Source organism: Nicotiana sylvestris, chromosome 7 (genome assembly GCF_000393655.2).
Source record: "Nicotiana sylvestris chromosome 7, ASM39365v2, whole genome shotgun sequence".
In the NCBI taxonomy this organism is placed as follows: Eukaryota; Viridiplantae; Streptophyta; class Magnoliopsida; order Solanales; family Solanaceae; genus Nicotiana; species Nicotiana sylvestris.
Genome location: NC_091063.1, coordinates 105451566 through 105462678, shown reverse-complemented (window position 1 = coordinate 105462678; position 11113 = coordinate 105451566).

Below are 11113 nucleotides of genomic sequence, written 5' to 3'. Positions count from 1 at the left end.
AATGACGGCTGAAGTAGCTATGTCCATTCGCATGTCTGCGAATGCTGCTCTTGATTTGGATAAGGCTCGAGCCTTGCTGCCAAAAAGGAAAGCTATAAAGGAAAGTTCTGAAGAAGAAAAAGAGGGTACCTCCCTAATTACCAGGCCAAGGGTCAGGAGGTGAATAATCATTGATGATGAAATTGAAAACACTCCTGCTCGAACCTCCACCACCGAGCCTGTTTTAATTCATTCTGACGAGGACACCGAACCAAGAGATAATAATGAGTCAATTCAGCATCTTTTTGACAGTGGTTTTGGGAGTGGCGAGCTCGGCCCTGTTTTTGATGAAGCTCCTCTTTCCTCATTTGTTCCCATTTCCTCCATTCCTCTGCCAACCGTAAGTATTTCATTACCAGTTTTGACGACTTCCGTTCTTTTGCCAGTTTTTACCGCTCCTATGTCCGTTCCCTTGGTAGTTTCTACTGCACCTGCTTCTGCTCCTGTGTTGGTTTCTACATCTTTTTCTTCCATTCCTGTTTCTACATCTTCTCATTCCATTCCTTCCATTGCTCCTCTTCCCTCTGTTCATCGTACAGAGACGGGTTCTAGCAGTGGAAGTATGACTATGAGAAGTGTTACTCTGGAAGTTCCTGCCAATCATAGCCTCTTGAGGAAGACTGGTAGAGCTGATGTTTGGCTCGAGCCCCTAATTGGAGATATCGAGAAGAAGAAGATGGAGAGCCATAGCTGCTTAACTCTGATGAATGACATAATTCATTCTACTTTGAAGGTATTTTTTCTTCTTACCAACAAGTTTTTTTTTTAATTATCTTCAATCTCTCATTTCTATGAGTTGTCTCTGTAGGCTAACCTTATTGGAATGGAATTAATGGGAAGAATTTCCCTTCTGGAAAGAAAAGCCCGTGAGTCTGAAAAGACTGTCCACGAGGCCAAAGAAATAACTAGGGGAGCCCAGCTTGAAGCAACCAATTGGAAGGAACAGTTTGAGAATGCTCAAGGGACCATAGAGGAGTTGCAAGAAAATAAAAATCTCCTGGAGCAGCAAAACCGTGTTTTAACTTCTGAACTGGCAACTGCCAAAGCTTCTTCAAGCCAATTGAAAAGAGACAAAGAGCTTTTGGAATGCTCTTTGTCAGAACAATTATCCAAGGCTAGTGAAGAAGTTAGAGAGCTGAAGGCACTTTTGGCTAAGAAGGAAGAGTATGCAGGAGAGTTAGTGCAAAGCTTGACTCAAGCTCAGGCTGTCTTACAGACCTCTTCTGACGAGATTCATGCCTTGAAGAGTTCTCATGCCTCTCTTGAAGCTTCCCTTGATTCCCATTTAGCTGAGCACCAAATCTTAAAAAACGATCTTGCTATGTGGGAAAAGGAATATGGACTTCTAGAGGAAAACTTCAACATAGAGGTGAGTTGGGCTTTCCTGAAATCTCGCCGTGATGCTTTGACGGAAACTGCTCAAGAAAGTTTTGACTTGCAGTCTGAACTGGCCAAAGTCGTACATACCATCGAGAAAAGCCAACAGTCTACTGATACTCCTTCTCCTGCACTTGAAGTTCCTGGAACGGAAGAACTTTTAAATGAAGAAGTGACTACTGCAGCAATTGGGATTACAATTCCTGCTTCCGAGGGTGAAACTTCTGATGCTCCAAACCCTTCAGTGACTAGCTAAAAATGAAATTGCTGTAAAGGATCTTTTGATGAAGTCCCCAGTTAACATAATGGGGCATTTATAAAAACAAATGCTTAATTGACTAAGTTTCTACTTAGTCTTTTTAATTATATTAAGAAGTTTTGTTAGTACTTCAATGTGTTCTATTCTTGCCTTTTCCTTACTTATTTAGGACTTATAGAATAGTTTAGCATTTTTATCCTTTGAAAATGCTTTATGATTCTTCTCATGACTTATTAACATGAGGCTTATAAAAGAGGGCCCTTTTATTTTATCGACACTTAATGAAGAAGACGTCTCAACTTCATAATGGTGTTATAATACGATGAAAGAAATAGGAAAACACACGTTTTGTATGAAACAACTTTGGCAAGTTTTTATTCATAAACTTTTAACAAGTGTTTGACTGTTACATGTATTACAATACATCTACAACTTTCTCGTAACTGTTTTTCTTGTAACAGATTTGTACATAACATAAAATAAACAAGGTTTTTCTTCATAACCTGTTTCAGTACATAGTCATGACCCTATCTTTACATATTAAGAAGGGTTTGAGAGGTGACTTTGTTTATGAGTTTGAGAGATGACTCTGTTGTTCTCATGAATGCTGAAGATTTCGTAATTTTTTCTCAACACTTGACTTCTATCGTTCGATATTCGTATCTGCGTATCTTCATTTCTACATGTATCTGTGTACAGTATTGTAGTCCCCCAAGTGTTTGAGCGGTGAAGTATGAAGCCTCGAGCACTTGTTTATTTCTTTTACTTTGGCCCTTTTTCCTGAAACAGAAAGATATGCGGGACCCGAAGGTGCGATTATAGATGAAGACCGCCTAACTCGTGTGTATTTCCATCAGATTAATGGTAACCCTGGGCTAGGAATTTAAGAATACTCCATTTTGCCTTGCAGGTTATGACTCATCATTTGGCACGAGTTAGGATATTTTGCCTAGCATCTAAAATCGTTAGTAAAATATTAATAAACCAAGAGAGAAATTTTAACATGATAATACCTGACCGTTGGTACTTTCTCAAAAGTAATATCTTTTTAAGTGGACAGCATTCCAATGTGAGGGTAAAACTTTACCATCCATTGTCTCAAACTGGTACACTCCTTTTCCCGCAATGCCACGGAATTTGTACGGTCCTTCCCATGTTGGACTTAGCTTTCCTGAGTTAGCAGCCTTTGCAGATTGGAACACCTTTTTAAGCACGAAGTCCCCAATTTTGAAAAATCTGAGGCGTTCTTTCCTATTGTAATATCGTTCTATTACTTGCTTTTGTGCTGCCATCCCTATCAAAGCAGCTTCTCTTCTCCCTTCAAGTAAATCTAGGCTAACCCGCATCTCTTCATTATTAGATTTCTCCATTGCCTGATCGTATCGTGTGCTTGTCTCACCTATTTCAACTGGAATTAAGGCTTCCGTACCATAAACCATTGAAAATGGTGTTTCTCCAGTGCCTGTTTTGGTCGTTGTACGATAAGCCCATAATACTCCAGGTAACACCTCAGGCCAATTACCTTTTGAATCTTGTAACCTCTTTTTCAAGTTATTGATAATGACTTTGTTAGTAGATTCTGCTTGTCCATTCCCTACTGGATGATATGGCGTAGACGTTATTCTTTTGATCTGCCAACTTCGAAGAAATTCTGTGATTTGAGCTCCAATGAATTGTGGTCCATTGTCACACACGATCTCCTTTGGTACTCCAAAGCGGCATATTATATTTCGCCATATGAAGTCTTTAACTTCTTTTTCTCGTACCTGTTTAAATGCCCCTGCTTCTACCCATTTAGTGAAATAATCTGTAAGTACAAGTAGAAATTTTACCTGACCTTTTGCTTGTGGAAGTGGACCTACGATATCCATTCCCCATTTCATAAAGGGCCAAGGGGCTAAAACAGGATGTAGTAACTCAGCTGGTCTGTGCATATTATTGCCGTACCTTTGACATTTATCACATTTGGACACGAAACTGGTTGCCTCTTCTTCCATCTTAGGCCAATAATATCCTGTGCGAATTAACGTTCTTACCAGTGACCGTCCTCCTGCGTGATTCCCACAATGTCCTTCATGTACTTCTCTCATGACATATTCGGTTTGAGAGGGTCCGAGACACCTTGCTAGTGGTCCGCCGAACATCTTTCGATAAAGATTTCCTTGATATAAACAATATCGTGCAGCTTTTTTGCGAAGCGCGTGAGCCTTTCCTTTTTCATTAGGCACGGTACCGTGCTGTAAAAAGGCTACAATTTTGTTTCTCCAATCCCATGTTAGATGATTAAAATTTACCTTGTTTTTATCAGATTCAAGAACGAAATGAAATAGATGTATGACTGAAGCATATGTATTGTTTGCCACGTCTGCTGCGGATGCGAGATTTGCTAAAGCATCTGCCTCTACATTCTCATCTCTTGGGATCTGCACTACTTTCCAAGTTTGGAATTGCTTTATTAACTCCCGTACCTTTGCGAGGTATTCTTGCATTCGTGACTCTCTGGCTGTATAAGTCCCCAGCATCTGATTAACCACGAGTTGAGAATCACTCTTGATTATAATCTGTGTTATGCCGAGTTCTCGTGCCAATTCTAAACCTGCAATTATAGCCTCATACTCTGCTTCATTGTTAGTTATAGAATGACATTTTATAGCCTGTCTAATGGTCTCACCCGCAGGTGGTACGAGGACTATTCCTAGGCCTGCCCCTTTTACATTAGATGAACCGTCAGTGAATAAAACCCAAGTCCCCGGGTTCGCACCATTAAAAACTAGTAATTCTTTTTCTGCTTCTAAATGCATCCCCTGGCTAAAATCAGCCACGAAATCAGCTAGTACTTGAGACTTTATAGCGGTCCTGGGTTGATAAATAACTTCATATTCACTTAGTTCTATAGCCCATTTTGCTAATCTTCCTGAAAGTTCGTGTTTATGCAAAATATTTCGAAGCGGAAAAGCAGTAACTACAACAATGGGATGACATTGAAAATAAGGTCTTAATTTTCTAGATGTCATGATCAAAGCTAATGCTAATTTTTCTAGCTGTGGGTATCGTGTCTCAGCTTCCAATAAGGACTTACTTACATAATAAATAGGAGATTGTTTACCTTGGTCCTCGCGGACTAAAACAGCACTTACTGCGACTTCAGATACGGCCAGATAAATGAGAAGTTTTTCCCCCACCTTCGGTTTTGCCAACAACGGTGGTTTTGACAAATAAGCTTTCAAATTTCTAAGGGCTTGTTGACAATCTTCATTCCATTCAAAATGATCTTGCTTTTTAAGTGCAGAGAAAAACTTAAAACACCTTTCCGAGGATTTGGAAATAAATCTCCCCAAAGCTGCAATTCTTCCCGTTAATCTTTGTACTTCCTTTTTATTAGTAAGTATATCCGGGATTTCTTCTATTGCTTTGATCTGAGAAGGATTCACTTCAATACCACGATTAGAAACAAGAAAACCCAAAAACTTACCTGATGCAACTCCAAATGCACATTTTTCTGGGTTGAGTTTCATATTAAATTTTCGCAAAATTTCAAAAGTAACAGATAGATGAGAAATATGATCATGAGATTGCTGGGTTTTGACGAGCATATCGTCTATATATACCTCCATTGTTTTCCCTAAATGTTCTTGGAACATTTTGGTGACCAACCTTTGATAGGTTGCCCCAGCATTTTTGAGGCCAAAGGGCATTACTTTATAACAGTAAGTCCCCCTGTCTGTGATGAAAGAAGTTTTTTCTTCATCACCAGGATCCATTTTAATTTGATTATATCCCGAGTATGCATCTAAAAAACTTAAAAGTTCATGACCTGCGGTTGCATCAATTAGTTGGTCTATATGCGGTAAGGGAAAGGAATCTTTTGGACAGGCTTTATTTAAATCAGTATAATCTACACAAACACGCCACTTACCATTTTTCTTGGGTACAACCACCGTGTTAGCTAACCAAGTAGGATATTTTACCTCACGGATTGATCCGATTTTTAATAATTTTTGGACTTCATCCTGAATCACCTGGTTCTTGAAGGCACCTTGCTTCCGTTTCTTTTGCTTTATTGGTGTGAAAGAAGGGTCCTCATTGAGTTTGTGAGTCATCACATTTGGTGGTATCCCTGTCATATCAGCGTGAGACCAAGCAAAGCAGTCTAAGTTAGCTTTTAAAAATTCGATTATCATACCTCGCATGTTCGTGCTTAAATTGGCCCCGACATAAACCTTCCGTTCAGGCCATTGATCAAATAACATCACTGCCTCAAGCTCTTCAATTGTCGTTTTGATGCTTTCATTTTCTTCAGGTTCTTGAATTGTGTCAGGTCTTGAGTCCAAATCCGTCTTTTCCTGTTCAGTTGAAGTTTGATCTTTTTTACCTTCAACTGTTTCCTGTAATTGCTACTTTTCTTTATTTGTGGTGCTCGTACTTGTTACAGCGTTGACACTTCTAGCCATCTGCTGATCCCTACGAATTTGGCAAATTCCCCATGGTGATGGGAATTTAATAACCTGATGTAGAGTTGATGGGACAGCATCCATATCGTGTATCCATGGTCTCCCCATGATCATATTGTAGGCCATTTCCATATCAACTACCTGAAATTTAGTTTCCTTCACAACACCCATAGCAAAAGTTGTTAGAAATACCTCACCTTTTGTTACTACACTTGAATTGTCGAAGCCTGACAAGGTGTGCGCCTTGGGTATCATTTTGTCTTCAGCTTGCATTTCTCGTAGTACCCTTAGTAATATAATATTTACAGAACTCCCTGGATCAATCAAAACTCGTTTTACATTAGTATCATGTACAAGTAAAGATATTACCAGTGCATCATTATGTGGAGTTGTCACTCCTTCGGTATCTGCGTCATCGAACGAAATACTTTCATTTTCAAGGACCTGCCGCACCCGTTTCCCGTGTGTAATCGTTACCTTAGAAACCTTGTTGGAGGCTGTGTAGGTTACGCCGTGAATATCTTCTCCCCCGCTTATGACATTTACTGTCCTCTTGGGTGAAGGAGGTTGTGGTGGCTCTTGTCTGTTTTTCATATAAGCTTGTTTTCCTTTCTCACTAAATAACTCAGTGAGGTACCATTGCTTCAATAAATGATCCACTTCACTCTGCAGGAATCTACATTCTGAAGTTTTGTGCCCGTGATCGTTGTGAAATTCGCACCAATGATCCGGATTGCGTCTACTTGGATTTGACCGCATCTCTTTTGGCCACCGTACCTTATCTCCCATACTTCTTAAAACAGCTACGAGCTCGGAGGTAGAGACATTAAAATTACATCCGCCGAATCGTGCCTTTAAACTCCGGTCATCATCTCGCGATTCTTGTCTGTTCCGATCATTCCTGAACTTTGAAGAAGAGCCAGAATCCCGGTTCCTCGATTTTTGATCATATTGCTGGCCACCGTGGGTCTTTTCTTGCAGGTCCCATATATGGATCGTACCTGTTTTTACCTGATCTTTTTCGGTTTCTGACCTTCGGGTACCGCCCCTTTCTTCATGATGAAGCTTAGGTACGGTATCTTCTTCGATTCGCAACTTCGTGCTATACCTGTTGTAAACATCATTCCATGTGGTTGCAGGAAATTCTCGAAGGCTTTCTTTGAGTCGTCTCGTGGCTTCAGAACTTTTGTCATTTAAATTACTTGCAAAGGCTATAGCAGCCCAATTGTCAGGCACGTGAGGTAGAGTCATTCTTTCACGCTGGAATCTATCAACAAAGTTTCTAAGCAACTCCGAATCCCCTTGTTTGATTTTGAAAATATCTTCCATTCTTTTCTCAACCTTTTGTGCTCCCGAATGTGCTTTAATAAAAGAATCTGCAAGCTCAACAAAAGAATTAATAGAATTTTCAGATAAAAGAGAATACCAGGTTAATGCACCCTTGGTGAGTGTTTCTCCAAATTTCTTGACCAATACTGATTCAATTTCTTGTTTGGTCAAGTCGTTGCCTTTTACGCCTGTTGTAAATGCAGTCACGTGGTCACGTGGGTCTGTAGTACCATCATATTTCGGGATGTCAGGCATTTTGAACTTTTTCGGAATTAGAAGGGGAGCAGCACTAGGCTTCCATGGTTGTTGTGAGTATTTGTCCATGTTTACTCCTTTTATTACAGGCGGAACTCCAGGGATTTGTTCAATACGCTCATTTTGTTCCTTAAGCTATTTCTGCAAGGTTAGTACTAAATTTTGCAAATATGAATTATTTAAATTACCTGGTCCCCCTTCCTGTGGTTCACTGGGGGTTGCTCCGTTTCCAGAATTATCAAGACCAGAACGGGGATTCTCCAATGTATTATTATTAGGAGTTGGTGTGGGTGGCGCAGCAGGCAATCGACTAACAAGTGCCTGAAGAGCTTTGCCGACCTGTGCATCAATTAGCTTTTGCAAAGCTTCAGTTGTAACTCCTTCAAAATGTTCAGATTGCTCTTGTTGATCAGCACGGGATTCAGTAACAGGAGTGCCTTCACGAGATTGACGTGGTGAATTTAGAGGAGAGGGAACCACGTCATCTTGATTTTGATGTATTTGATTCTCATGGTTTCCCAATGTGTTATTACTATTGTTGTCGGCGTTGTTGTTTGACATGGTGACGACAATAGATAAGATATAGCTTAAAAGGAAAGATTATCAGATTCCCGGTAACGGAACCAATTTGTTTAACCAAAAATCTGAGTCTTTGGTCAAAGCTAAAAAGAAATTCGGGTTACTGATAATCAGGAGACAAAAATAAAATACTTTTGAGAATGATGGTAAAAAAACAAATAGTTGTGTATTTCAATGAATTCTCAATAGTATTTCGTGTCCTTACAAATGATGATACTTCTTCCTTTTATAGATAATTCTAGGTAAAGGAATGAAGCCTCAGCTTTAATGATATAATTATGAGTAATAAATGACATTAAATAAACCGTTATACAATCATTCCTATTAAATACCAATTTCGTAACGTATCAAGTATTTAATAATAAATTTGGACTCCTTTCTGTCACCAGATCTTTGTCTTCAATGACTTCTAATCCGTTGGCTGTAAATAATTTAAATTGGTACGAGACTCGTATCTATACGTCGTCTCGTGCCTATTTAAATTCTTCTTCCCGTGTCTGTCTCCATCCGTGTCTCTTAGTCAATTGTTGCGATTTGACCATTTAACTAATCCACGTGTCATGCCATATCATCTTTAATATAAATTCAGTTTTTTCCCAATACAAGGATGTTATCAAATTGACTGTGGGTATGATGTAGTTCATTATCTTTTTCTTATTTCATCCCAGCTGTCCTTCGTTTCAATTTATGTAAATTTGTTTGACTGGGCATGTAGTTTAAGAAAAAATGGAGACTTTTGAAAGTTGTGGTCCTAAACAATTCAAAAGGGTACCCATAATATTTATGTGGTTATAAAAGATTCTCATTAAGGGTGAAATTGTAAGTTTAAGCTAAATTGTTACCAAATTTAGAAAGGAGTCATTCTTTTTAGAACGGACCAAAAAGGAAATAAGTTCACATAAACTGGATCAGAGGGAGTAGTAATTTACAGCAACAGTAGAAGTATAATTCTTAATACGCCTGCGTGGATGAATGCAATACTGCAAATGGTTTCCAACGAAATCTTTGTTAAAATATTGATATGAAAGAATGCAAATACGGCCAGAACACAAGTGAACTGCGGAGCATATGTTGCGGAAAAGTTCAATATGTAGGGAAATTTTTTTAATACTAACCACACAGTTATTTGAAAGAATATAAGTTGATAACAGTAAGCACTCTAATGGAATAATCGGACGACAAAATCACATACTGATTTCCCCATAGCCTGCTCATTCATTTAAACACATGCAATATTTGGTGTTGACGGTGATTCTGATGAACTTTTTAAAGTGTATGCAATTAGAAGCTGCTCCTTGTCCTTTGCCATGCAATGTAATAGCAAATTAATATTGCGTATATTCTAATGTACGTTCGAAAGCACTTAACTTCTTTGGTATTGCCTATATACATATATGACAATTCATTAGGCAGCTGATATGAAGATAACTTAATTGACCCACTGTCACAATAAAATTCAGGTGATTCATACTGAAATACTTTTACATCGCAAAATTTACAATTTGGAACAGGTTTTAAGCATGCATAATCCCAGTCTCTTTCCGTTATTTTTCCTATGGACTATTTTGTTCGACTTTTGACCTGTATGTCATAATTATTGTTAAAAATAAAAGTGGACAAATCCTTTTACTAATGGATAATGTTACTTTAGCATAAAAGAAATACTAACCTATACCTTATACGTGCAGGATAGTGATCCCGGTGCATAAATTTTCATAATATAGATGCAAACTCAAGCCATGACATAGTAACAAATAATTTTTTGGCAGACGATCTAGCCTTACCTCTTTCAAATGCAGAAAATGGATGAGCGACATTTTTTCTTTTACTAGAAGAACTTGAGGAAGTATTAACTTTGTGGGTGCTGCCTACTGCGACGTATACGAAACACATTCTACATTTACTATCACACACACCCATCGGTTAACAGCCAATTTTATGGAACTATTCCTTTTTTGTCACTCCAGTTCTTTGGTACGACATTGTAATAACAATGCCTCTTTTTATCAGCTAATATCTTCCCATAAGTATCACATCGTCTCACTTTGTTTTCCAGAGTTTCTATCTTCTACACATGAACGTTTGTTTCTTTGGTTGAAATACATTTCTTCAAAAGTTTATCAACGCAAGATATCTGCATTTATAGTAGTTCAGAACATTCAAATAAAAAAATGCAGCCAAGTTTATTGTTCATTCTATTGATAATACAAAGGTAATAACGACTTCAGTCTTTCAAAAACCAATGTTTAAAAGGAAGTCCTCTTTTTCTGACTCAGTTTAAGAACAACGAAAAAGCGGAAAATAGATGAAACTATGGTCAACTATTATGTACATGCTACACACAAGTGAAAGACTTCTGAATCTTAAGGTATCAAAGTTTTGATTTTTTTTATTTCTTTTCCCATTTGAAAAACTAAAGTGGAACAATGAGAACAAAAAAAACAAAAAAACAAAGACACAGCCTATATGAGAGAATCAAAAAAATAACTGTATTGGGAAAAAAATTGAGTTTACATATTAAAGTGATTGGAAGATGACGTGCCATGACACGTAGACTGGTCAAAGAGTTATGATTGGCAAAGAGGCACGAGTTGCAACAGATACGAGCAGAGGCATAAGAGGAGGCACGAGCCGATACTCAAAAGACTCAACGCCCGTACCTATTTAAGTCCAAGAATCAAGGGAAATGAATCTAACAGTTCATGGGAGTACAGATACAGTATTTAATGAGCCTTAAATACTAAAAACGTTACAGAATCTGTATTAAATACAATGATTATGTAACATAGCATTTAATGTCTTTAATTGTCTATAATGACCATAT